Here is a 12,671-nt window from a genome sequence, read left to right on the forward strand (position 1 = left end):
CTGTATTTCTCTATTTCTGTGTGTCTTTCTGTTTCTGTCTCTGTCTCTCTGTCTCTTTATCTCTAACTCTTTGTCTCTGTGTCTCCCTTGCTGCTCTCTCTCTCTCTCTCTCTCTCTCTCTCTCTCTCTCTCTCTCTCTTTCTCTCTCTCCCTCCCTCCCTCCTCCCCACTCTCTCTGTCTTCCACCATCTCTGCCTATTTACTGAAAGCAGATAAGTATTGTAAAACTCACAGCTTCTATTCCAGCACCATGCCTGTCTGCTGTAAGATAATCAAGGACTAACCCTCTAAAGCTGTAATCAAGTCCACCAATATGTTGTTTTCTAAGAGTTACCTGGGTCATGGTGTCTCTTCACAGCAATAGATTAGAGCAGAAACTGCACAAGTTTTATGATTCTTTTTTACATATGCAACCTGCTGAATCAAAAAAGTGTATGTATAAGGCTGACCACTTAGAAATGGGCAAAATATCTTGGGTTCTTGTCCCTGTGGTAACCCTACCCCAAAACTCAGCTGCAATGACTGCCTCCCTTTCCCATCCTGGAGTGTTGACTGCTGCAGTCTTATGCAGGTCTTGAAGCACTTTATTTCTGAATCAGCACATTGCTGACATTCTTATTTGTGCTTTTCTGTAGATTTTGACCTGACTGTGTGTTTCACTTATGAAACTGACCAGGATCCATGTGACCACCCTGTCTCTAGTCTTCATATTCCAGTCATGGAGCTCACAAAATTACACGAAGGCTTCTTAGGTTGCAAGTTCAAACTTATAGCCCATTCCTCTATAAGCTCATTGTAGTGCTTGTCCTGCCCTGATAACCACTGCATAGACATCATAACTTATTTTACTGGCACTCAAAATACAGCTGAATCAGCAAACCCTCAAGCTGCTTCCCCAGAGTGTTCTGCTGGACATTCTTAAGTATGATGAACATGGAGGAAGCCCTCCTTGGGGAACTCTGGGGCTGTCAGGCCACAGAGTGTGGCAGTGATGAAGAGCTTAGCCTGAGCATCAGACATGGCTGTGAAGTGGGTGCTGCCCTGCCCTCTACAACTGCACTTCTGTCAGCATCACATTGGTCAGGTGGCTTCTCTCAGCATCACATTGGTCAGGTGACTCAGGACCCCTTAACGTGGGCTTATTTTTTTCTGGCTTCTCATGATTTTCTTTGAGAAAGGAAAAAAAAGTATTTCTCAAAAATAGAATGCTTTGATCTGTCTACACAAAAGGACAATGCTAGTTTATTCTTTCTAAATAATTTCTTATTCATCTCTTTTGATTTTTACTGCAATGAAAAGTCCCTTACCAAAACACCAAATTCTTTTTATAGTTGTTGTAAACATGAATGTAGAAACTACCATTCTTTATCTTTCTCTCAGACTCTATACTCAGAGCAATCATATTTCATCTTGTTATTGGTGATTGCTGCAAGAAGATAGATCATTTCTGAGCTAATGAGTTCTTGAATCTCATTTTATCAATGAATCTTCAGAATACAGTGTGTTGAGGATGGGCCCATACCTGAAATATCAATAGTCCAGTGGGATTTGCATAAGCCCTGTGGAGACAGTTGTCCCTGACACAGAGGCCACTTGTCTGTAGGTTAGAAAGTCAGCGTTTACCCGTGAAAATTGGTATCTATTTAGTTTTCACACAGATCCATAGGAATCCTACAAATATTTAAGGCCAATCTCAATCATTGTAATCTTGAAACCTCTGTTTTTATTTCAAAATAAATCATATCCTGGAAACTATTTATTAATAGTTCACAGATTTATTACATGGTTGGAGACCATAAATATAAGACTTTATACCAATTTTCTATCACTCTTGCTCAGTCTCAATTGTTAGACCTCTTGGGGAGTGGATTTTAAAACAACCAATACTTCCACAGTTGTGTTTATCACATTGGTAAAAAGCAATGTCAAGAGTTCAAGACTATTTGGTACTAGTGCTTGTTCATCCAAAAAAGAACCCATGAAGAGACCACTGTGAGATTCTAAAACAACATAGCATTTCTGTAGACAGCAGTCTATATATAAACCTTTGCAGAGGTTAGCAAGTAGACTGTGAATATCAGAACATACTTTTCAAAAATACCTATGAGGGTCTGAAGAAATGGTTCTATGGCTAAGAGTGCTTAGTTCCCCTCCAAAGAATTTAATTTCTAGTACCCACATCATGCAGCTCACAACTGCCTATAATTCCAGCTTCAGGGGACCCAATGCCCTGTTATGGCCTCCACAGTGGGCTACACACATGTTCAGATGCACAGATACAAGCACACATACATACACATGAGTAAAAAAGATAGGGTCTTTCAAATATAGTTATGAAATTATAGCATCCAGTTTTCAAATTTAAAACCAAGTATATTCGTGGCTTTTTTTGCATTGCTATACATTTAGTCTGATAAATATATATTCATACAAGTATATCATGTGTCATATATTTAAAAATAATATAGACTATATATTCAACACACACACACACACACACACACACACACACACATACATACACACACACATTCCTTGTTTAATGGCCTTTCTCGGGCCCCCAGTGGAGGAGCTAGAGAAGGAGCTGAAGGGGGATGCAACCCTGTAGGTGGAACAACAATATGAACTAACTAGTACCCCCTGAGCTTGTGTCTCTAGCTGCATATGTAGCAGAAGATGGCCTATTCGGCCATCATTGGGAAGAGAGGCCCCTTGGTCTTGCAAAGTTTATATGATTCAGCAAAGGGGAAGGCCAGGGCCAAGAAGTGGGAGTGGGTGCGTAGGGGAGCAGGGGCAGGGGGAGGGTATAGGGAACTTTCAGGTAGCATTTGAAATGTAAATAAAGAAAATATCTAATAAAAAAAATAATGGCCTTTCTTGTTCAATGCTGCAAATTCAGTTTCTTTGGCTTCATAGTTCACCCCAGTCCAGAACTCTGATGATTCTATATTCTGTTTTTGACCTACTTTACTTGTCTGCTACTATGATTGACCAAACTAACTTGGGGAGACAAGGATTTATTTGGCTTACAGCTTAGAGTCCATCACAGGGAATATCATAGTAAGAACCTGGTGTCAGGAACTGAAGGGAAGACCATGGAGTGTTGCCTCCCCCAGCCTTGAAGCAGGCTGATTTATACCTTGCTGCCAGGGAGCATGGGACCACCTGTGGTGGAAACTTCCACTTAGCAGGTTCTATTGCTCTACACCTGTCACTGCTCTCCTCCAAAACATCATAGCTACCTGCTGAGACCCTTGAGATACTCCAGAGACAGCATCTTGCAGATCACCTATAGACTGGCTATAGGCACCAAGAATGGAGTGGGGGGGATGGGCCTCCCCCCCCCCTTTATAAGCACAGATTCTTAGTAAACTAGTGGGTTTTGATCTAATACATTGTCTTAACATCCTTCCTTTTTTGCCTTCTAATCTCTTTCAGCCCCAGCCCATCTTTCAGGAGTACCTGTTTCCCATGGAGGAAGACTATGTTCTGACTTGATCTTCATGGCTTGCTCAGCTTGTTTTCTTTATCTTTTGTTGGTTTTTTGGTTGGTTGGTTGGTTGGTTTTGGTTTTTTGAGACAGAGTTTCTCTGTGTAGCCCTGGCTGTCCTGGAACTCACTTTGTAGACCAGGCTGGCCTCAAACTCAGAAATCTGCCTGCCTCTGCCTCCCAAGTGCTGGGATTAAAGTCATGTGCGACCATGCCCAGCTCAGCTTGTTTTCTTATGCAACATAGGGCCATCTGACCATGGTTGGTACTACCCATCATGATCTAGGCCTTCATGTTTTATTATTATTCATTAAGAAAATTTCTCATCAACATGCCCACAGGACAATCTATTAAAGACAAATGATCCGTTAACATTCTCCCTTTCCAGTTATGTTTAAGTTTGTGTCAAGTTGACAGAATCTGGCCAATATCTGTTCAAATGTTAGAGAAGAGTTTGGCCTTTATAACACCCACCAGGTATCAGGAAATTCTATAACAATGAGGTAAAGTCAAGCACAGGCAGAGTGTCATGATGTGATGCCAAGGGTGGCTCAGATTGTTGCAAAACTTAGCTGTTTGTGAATTTGTCAGTTACACAGCTTTTCCTAAAGTGTTTCCTACTATGCAAAGACCTATTGAGTAACCCCAATTTGAGAGTAGTGAACAATTCCTCATTAAGCTAAATCACACAAAACTACACTCTGAATCTTTTTGTGCTTGACTGCTGATGGTTTCTCATCAACTGTGAGTCATTGACATCTTTGTTATTAAATTGGGTAAAGTGTGATAAAATTCATTTCCAGTGTTTTTATAGTACCTTGCTTTCTGTGAAAATCTTGTTTTTCCAACACAACTGAAGCACATGTCTTCAATGAGGCACACAATCTCAACATCTGAAAGTCACAGAGGAAACAGTTGGGCCGTTAGTTAGATAGATGGTCTTTTTTATTTTTAAAGAGAACTTGGTAGAAAATTTAAAAAGTTACATTCTTAATGTCAGTAATGGGGATGTAACTGTTTACTCTATTAGATCATGGCCTGTCTGGTTTACAGATTTATTGAGCACCAGTCCTGTCCTCATTTATAGCAACTACCATATTCATCTAATGATCAATCCTCTCTTCTCTACATTTTAACCTTCTTTAAGCTTACCACCCACTCCATAAATCACCTGTTCTGTATTGAGTTAACCTCCACATCAGTAGGACTGCCAAAGTCTTCGTTTCCACATCATCTGCCCAATCCTCCCATCTTCTGTATAACTGTTTTCATAGAGCCTTTGCTCTATGAAAATATGGCCTCCCCATATTCAACCCAGTCTCTTGACAATACTTGTTAATTCCAGGCTTGCTACATTCAGATTCCGCAGTGTGTTGTTAGAGTCAAGACCTTGCACACACTCTTGGTGTCCTTGCTCCACTCACCACTGCTCACTTATCAGACACAGACTACCTGTTTAAATCTCTCACTCATGGGCTGGGGATGAGGATATGTCTCAGCTTGTAAAGCACTTCCCTAACATGCATGAATCCCTGGGGTTGATTCCTGGAGTCACTTAGATTATCTGTGGTGGCATATGCCTATTAACTCAGCATTGGAAGAAAAAGACAAGAAAATCAGAAGTTCAAAGTCATTCTCAGGTATATAGCAAGTTTGAGGCCTCCTTTGAATACATGAGACCCAATCTCAGTAGATAGATAAAGAGAGAGAGAAAGAGAGAGAGAGAGAGAGAGAGAGAGAGAGAGAGAGAGAGAGAGAGAGAGAGCTTTTAGTTATTCCTAAGTATATCTAGTATACATCTCATGTAGTTGGATTATTAAATATTAACAGAGACAAATTCTAAAATGAAAATGAATGTTTGCTGATCAAAACTGTAAGCTATAAGCTTAACTATTAACATATTTAGAAATAAATAACACACAATTGCATCCAAAGAATAATTGGCCTTTTTTTTTCTGAAACAGGGTTCCTTTGTATAACCCTGGTTGTCCTGGAACTCACTCTGTAGTCCAGGCTGGTCTCAAACTCAGAAATCCACCTGCCTCTGCCTCCCAAGTGCTGGGATTAAAGACATGAGACATTAGCCTTTGATGTATTTCTGTGATATTTAGAAGAAACTGGAAATGTGCCAAGATCTCTGCTTTAGCACATAACAAGAGAGCCAGGACATTGGGAGTATGAAGCAAAAGATGGTGACTTTGTTCCATCCCTACTGAGCACTTAAGGACACTGATCACTTTGCTTGGCATTATTGTCCAGGTGGAAGGAAACTCCAAGCAACAATCACTTACAGGAAGGAGGACACAGTGGGGTTTTGATGAGTCCAAGTTGAGAGATAAAAGCATAGAAAAACCAGAGATTGAAAAATGTCTCAGGAGAAATATGATGTAACAGACCCTACACTCCCACTTGCCAATAGGACATTGAGAAGGAAATCACAGGTCTGTCTAGGGTACTGATAAACTTTACTTACTTCCAACTTTTAAATGTACTTCTCAAGAGCAAAAAAAAAAAAATCCTGTAATGACTATATCTTTCCTTCTACACAAGCCACTGAGCTACATACAGCAAGAGGAATGGGAGAAAGGTAAGGGTCTATCTCCAACTTATTTCTGGATCTATAGTTACATCTTTTGTGTGCTTATATCCACATAACTCGAAATTGGGGCAGCATATTCAAGTTGTCATTAGGACCATGAGATGAAAAAATGAGCATCGTCCGTCTCCCTTTCAGTGAGTTTGGTGCAGACAGGCTGGACAGTGAGTGGTTAGAAGCTGCTAGCTAACATTCATGAGACTCCATCCTGATCTCCTTACAACTAAAGCTTTTGCTGCTGACCTGCTCAAGGGATGATCTCAAATCATAGACACTTATGACCAGAGAATGCACACAGTATTCCAGCAGACCTGAGGTAACGTCAATGCACATCCTCTTGCTCTGTGGGGTTGCATATGTCAGCCAGTGGTCTTGCCAAACAACAGAGAACAGTCAGCTACCCCACCCAATTCAGAGCAAAGGTATTGCCCAGCTATCTAGAGAAACAGAAAGCATGCTCTGACTGCTTAAGGCCAGCAGTAGCTGCTCATTCAGCACCACAAATTACACACCAAGCAGGGAGGAGGTGTGTCCTTGACAAAGAAAAATAAAAAAGAAGTGTATGTCCTCACAGATGCTCAACAACCAGGGGGGAAAAAGATGTAGCTTTATAAATCTCAATTGATTGGGAGTTCTCTGAAAGACATGAACAAAGTTACAACAGCATTGATTTTAAAACAGGGAGAGGAATGATAGGAAATACAGAGCAGTCTAATCCTCGTTAAAACTGTCAGTAGAGTTCAAGGATATGAAGACAAGAACTTAATTAAGATATGGAAGCAACATAGCAGCTGAATAAGCAACCATCCTCCTTAAGACACAAATTGGAACAGCTATTTTTTTCATCAGGATATATTAATCATACAAATTAACTGATTTTGCTAATGATGTTTCATATGTAAATGCAGTACCTAGATGGGATTCATACTTTCACCACCCTCTCTTCCCTCCCTCCTCTTGCTCTTCTACACCATCCCCTAAATAATCCCAAATTGTACTGTCATGTGGGATTTTTATTTTCAGTTTTCCAATCTCCTCAATATTCCTCAATCTGAAATAATTTCTTTGCTCATAGATGTTCGAATACACATTAGGAGTAGAAATAAGGTATCTTCCTTGATCACACTCCCCACACTTTATTGATTGGGTCAGAGTCTCTCACTAGTCCTAGAGCTAGGCAAATCCAGATGATCTGGCTTGCCAGCTCACTTTGGGAAACTTTTAAGATCTTACTTTATGAATGTGATGAAACCATGACCAAAAGCAACTTGGGTAGGGAAAGGCATCGTGGGTAGACAATGGTTTGTTTTGCTCACAGTTCCATATAATAGTTCATCATCAGAAACAGTGAGGACAGGAACTCTAGCAGGGCAGGGACCTGGAGGCAGGAGCCAATGCAAAGGCCATGGAGGGATGCTGCTTACTGCCTTGCTTCTCATGGATTGCTGAGCCTGCTTTCTTATGGAACCCAGGACTACCAGCCCAGGGTTGGCACTACAACAATGGGCCAGGCCCACCCCCATCAGTCATTAGTTAAGAAAATGCCTTACAACTGTATCTTATGGATGCATTTTTGAGGTTCCTTCCTTTTAGCTTGGGTGAAGTTGACATAAAACCAGCGAGCATCGCTTGTTTCTGCCTTCTGGGTGCCTGGATTTCAGGGTGATGATGCAGCTACCCAGCATAGAAGTAGGTTCTGGAGATCTGAACTCCATTCCTCATGTTTGCAGGACAAGTGCATTACCCACTGAACCATCTCCATGGCTTTGTACAAAGGAACTGGGGATCTGAACCCAAGCACTTGATGCACTGAGCCATATTCCAGCCCCTCATTATTTCCTCTATAGCTGAACAAACCTGGTGTGTGTGTGTGTGTGTGTGTGTGTGTGTGTGTGTGTGTGTGCATGCATGAGTGTGTGCTTGTATTTTCTTTATCCATACATCTTTTTATGAGCATGTAGGTTGTTTCTATAAATTGACTATTCTGGAAAAAGACCACAATAAACATAACTATAACTATAATAGTTATAATTGTCTCTATTGTATACTGACTTTGATTTCTTGAGCTGTACACCCAGAAGCAGCCTATGTAGAGCCTATGAGAATTTTAGCTCTACTTTTTAACTGATAGCCACACTGGTTGCCTTACTGACTGCAATAACTTATATTCCCTCCAGTAGTCAAGGGATCTGTTCTCACTGTGCTCTCACCAGCACCCATTCCTGTTTATTGCCTTAGTGATGTTCGTTTGGCCTGGGATGATCATTTTAATTGAATGTGTGCAGCATGAAAAATTGGGGTAGCTTCAATCTTCTACCTGTGGATTTCCTGTTTAATAGCATTGTTTCCTGAAGAGGCCATCTTACTTACCTTTGTTGAGTGTCAGATGGAAGCAGCTGTGTGGTTGTACAGTTGCATCCTCTAATCTACAACAATGGTCTCCATTTTCCATTTCTTGGGCTGGTATCACTCTTGGTTCATTGGTACAGGTCAGTATTTGAATCCAGACATTGTGATGCTTCTAGCACTGTTCTTGCTCAGGATTGTTGTCATTTCTGGCCTTTTGTGCTTCTATATGAATTTTAGGGATTTTATTTCTATTTGTGCAAGAATGTAATTGGACTTTTGTGGAGACTCCCCTGAATCCATTTTCATATTACTGATGCAGACAATAGACAGACATCGATCTTACCAAACTTTAAGTGTCTTCTTCAATTTCTTTCCTCTGAGGCTATTTCACAATTCCATTCTTTCTCCTAGGAAAGAATACTTATACTTACTCCTAGGAATTTCCTGGGTCGCTGACTATGATTATTGTCTGGATTTCTTCTTCAGTATATTTCCTGTGATGGTTTGGATATACTTGACCCAAAGAGTGACACTATTAGAAGGTGTAGCCTTGTTGGAGAAAGTATGTCACTGTGAGTGTGGGTTTTAAGAAGCTCATCTTAGCTGTCTCGAAGCCAGACTTCTCCTTAGGCCTTCAGATGAAGATGTAGAATTCTCAGCTGTGCCTGCACCATGCCTGCCTGGATGATTCCATGTTCCTGCCTTGATTATGAACTGAACCTCTGAACCTATAAGCCAGCCCCAATTAAATGTTGTCATAAGAGTGCCTTGGTCACGGTGTCTGTTCCTACTTCTATATAAAAAAAAGAAGTACATTTTAAAAATTATCTGTAAATGTTTCCATTTCTTCTAGATTTTTCCAGTTTATCTGATAACAACTCTTCAAAAATATTCCCTAGTAATCTTCTGTCATTATGCCCTCTCTTTAATCTCTAATTTTATTTGGTCTTACCTCTGTCACTTTAGGTTTGTTTAGCTGATGGTACTAAGGCTAGTTTAGCTTCACAGAGGACCAGCTCATCTTATTGGTTCAGTGTATTGTTCTTTAGTGTCCACTTCCTTGAACTTTGCCCTGATCTTGATTGCCTCTATCTATCATCTAGGGTTTGTCTAGTTCTTGGTTTTCTAAGACTTTAGAGTTGTTTTACTTTGGTCTGATTTTTTTTTTAACCAAAGCACTCCTGGCTATAAGCTACCAATTAGCATGCCTTTGCTGTATGTGCAACTTATGTAAGCTCTGTTTTGATTTTCATAGGTTTCTAGGATTTTTTTTTAAGTAGCATGTTTTGTCATTTATTTTTCCAATATTACTTTTATATTTCAGCTTATAATTTAGTAACATTTCTTCCTTCCATTTTCTCTCTCCAAGCCCTCCNACATTTACCTCCCCAACCTTCTCATTTTTCCCTAATTGTTATTCTATACATATATGTATCTATATATATCAGATACATAAATATATCCTATATATACATACATAGGATATATATTTTTCCCCTAGGTATAACCTGTTTGGTCTGCATACTGTTACTTGTATGTATGTTTTAGGGCAGACCATGTGATGATTTTATCTCATATTTCCTTCATAATTTCTTTATCCAAATAAGTTTTTATCTCCATATACTTTTAAATTTTCATAGTTTCTTTGCTATTGGTTTCTTGGTTTATTCTACTATGATCTTGTAAAACAAAGAAATCATTTCAATTCATTTCTATATGTAAAGAATTGGGTTATTTCATTTTTTGAGAATTTAATACATGAGTACTATATGTACATCATTTCTACAGCTTCTCTCCCCACTCCAAATCCTCATGTGTACTCCTCCAATGTGCTTCCCCATAAAATCCATAACCTCTTCTTTATTACTGTAACACATGTATGCATATATGCATATACATACATACATACATACATACATACATACATATACACCTACTTACATCAACCTGAGATCATTTTGTGTTGCTTGATTGGATGTGTATTTAGAGCTGATGACTTGGGATTGCATAATCTATCAGGAGACTTACCCCTTAAGAGAACATATTCTCTCCTCTTTTTTTTTTAAGCCAAGGTGTTTATGTCACTTACCTATAAGATGGTTCATAAACACAATAGAAGGGCTTTGGCACTGTGGAGGAGGGAAGTATCCCAAGCCTCTTAGAGTAAGAGGATCTTGTACATGAGTTGCAGCTTGTGAGATTTCCCCCATCCACACTGGTATGTCAGCAGCTGATATTGTCATTATGAGGTCCTGCTCAAGCAATCGTATAACAGAGATTTCATGGGTCACCTAAATTGTGATCTCCCTTAGAGAAGAATGTGTATTCTAGACCTATCACATGGAATATTCTCTATATGTAAAGTCTCTTTAATCTATGGGATAGTTTAACTCTAAAGTTTATTTGTTAGTACTTTCTCTGGATAATGTATTTATTGGTGAGGGTGGAGCATTCAAGTGAACCACTATTTTTGTTCCTGGACCTATCAATCATATATATCCAATTATTTGCTTTAAAATTGTATGTGCCAATGTTTAGTGCATATGTATTTTCAATCTGTATATTCTCTCTTTTCAATTTTTATTAACATATCAACTATGTAATGGGTTTTCCTGTATCATATTTATATTGTACACATTGTATTTTCATCAAATTCAACCTCCATTATATTCTCTCAACACCCCCAGTTCCTACTGATCTCCTCCCTCTTACCAACTACTGCTTTTTTTGGAGGGGTGTGTTCTGATCCTCATGTCTTCCTTTTGGATCACTCTCTTTACTATTATGCAATGGGAGACTTCCTCTCAAATGACTAGTTTTGACTTAAGTCTCATCTGCTGGAGGTGGAGATGGGTATGGCTGTTTCTGCCTCTCTTCCTTCACTTTCTTGACCCTTTGTCTTCATCCTTTCACTCTCAGAGAATATTTTTGCATTGAGGGATGCTTCCTATACTCAACCAGCATTTCTATCTTGCCCTTCCTAGTCTTTCTAAAGGAGAGTTAAGACTGTTTAGTATTGGGTTATTATTGAGGAATATATTCAGAGGCTTCTAATTTGATGTAATAATTTTATTGGTTGGTTTTAATGCTTTATCTCCTCTCCTCTCCTCTCCACTTCTCTCTCTCTCTCTCTCTCTCTCTCTCTCTCTCTCTCTCTCTCTCTCTCTCTCCTCTTTCAGACACACACATACACATACACACCACACACACACACACACACACACACACACACACACACACACACATTCATCTTTCAAGCTTTCTGGTTTACTTAATACATTACTCTTACTAGCTTCCAACACTTCACCTATTCCTCTTGTGTAATCCTTTCCTGCTGGGCTCTGGTGTGTGGAGATATCTGTCTTCCTTGAAGGTGTAGGATCTCTTGGGAGTCTGTGGTGCTCAATGGGTGGCCATGAATTTCTTACTTATGCCTGTCTGGGGGAGGGGGTTATTCACTACTCTGTCACTTCAAGGAATAATATTGACAAAAAGCAATCTTGGTTGACATGAGAGACATCCAGACTTCCTTTTCTTTTTATCAAGTGCAGGGCTGTAAGAACACGTGTTTCTGCATTTTAGAATTCCAGACAAAATTTTGTTGTGTTTCACTTTGTAATTTGGTTAAACTCTTTGATTCTTGGGTTTGATATCTTAATAGTGGCCCAGAGCTCTCAAAAGTTACAGTTATGTCCATCTGTCTTTTCCTTATTGCTTCATGGATATAATGTTTCCTTAACCCAGTCTTCAGTTCCTGCTCCTCTTCTGCATGGTGTAGTCTGCTGCTCACTGTTCCTGCTGAGATGTAACTTAATGTGTATTTTTATTATTATTTTCTTTATTTACATTTCAAATGCTGTCCCAAAAGTTTCCTATACCCATCCTCTGTCTTGCTACCTCTCTTCCCAGTGATGGCTAATTAGTCCATCTTCTGCTACATATGCAGCTAGAGACTCGAGCTCAGGGGGTACTGGTTAGTTCATATTATTGTTGTACCTACAGGGTTGCAGCCTCCTTCAGCTCCTTGGGTACTTTCTCTAGCTCCTCCATTGGGGACACTGTGTTCCATCCAATAGCTGGCTGTGAGCATCCACTTCAGTGTTTGCCAGGCACTGGTATAGCCTCACAAGAGGCTGCTATATCAGGGTCCTTCAGCAGAATCTTGCTGGCATGTGCATTAGTATCTAGGTTTGGTGGCTGATGATGGGATGGATTCCTGGATGGGGTAGTCTCTAG

Source organism: Mus pahari, unplaced genomic scaffold (assembly GCF_900095145.1).
Source record: "Mus pahari unplaced genomic scaffold, PAHARI_EIJ_v1.1 scaffold_8548_1, whole genome shotgun sequence".
In the NCBI taxonomy this organism is placed as follows: domain Eukaryota; kingdom Metazoa; phylum Chordata; class Mammalia; order Rodentia; family Muridae; genus Mus; species Mus pahari.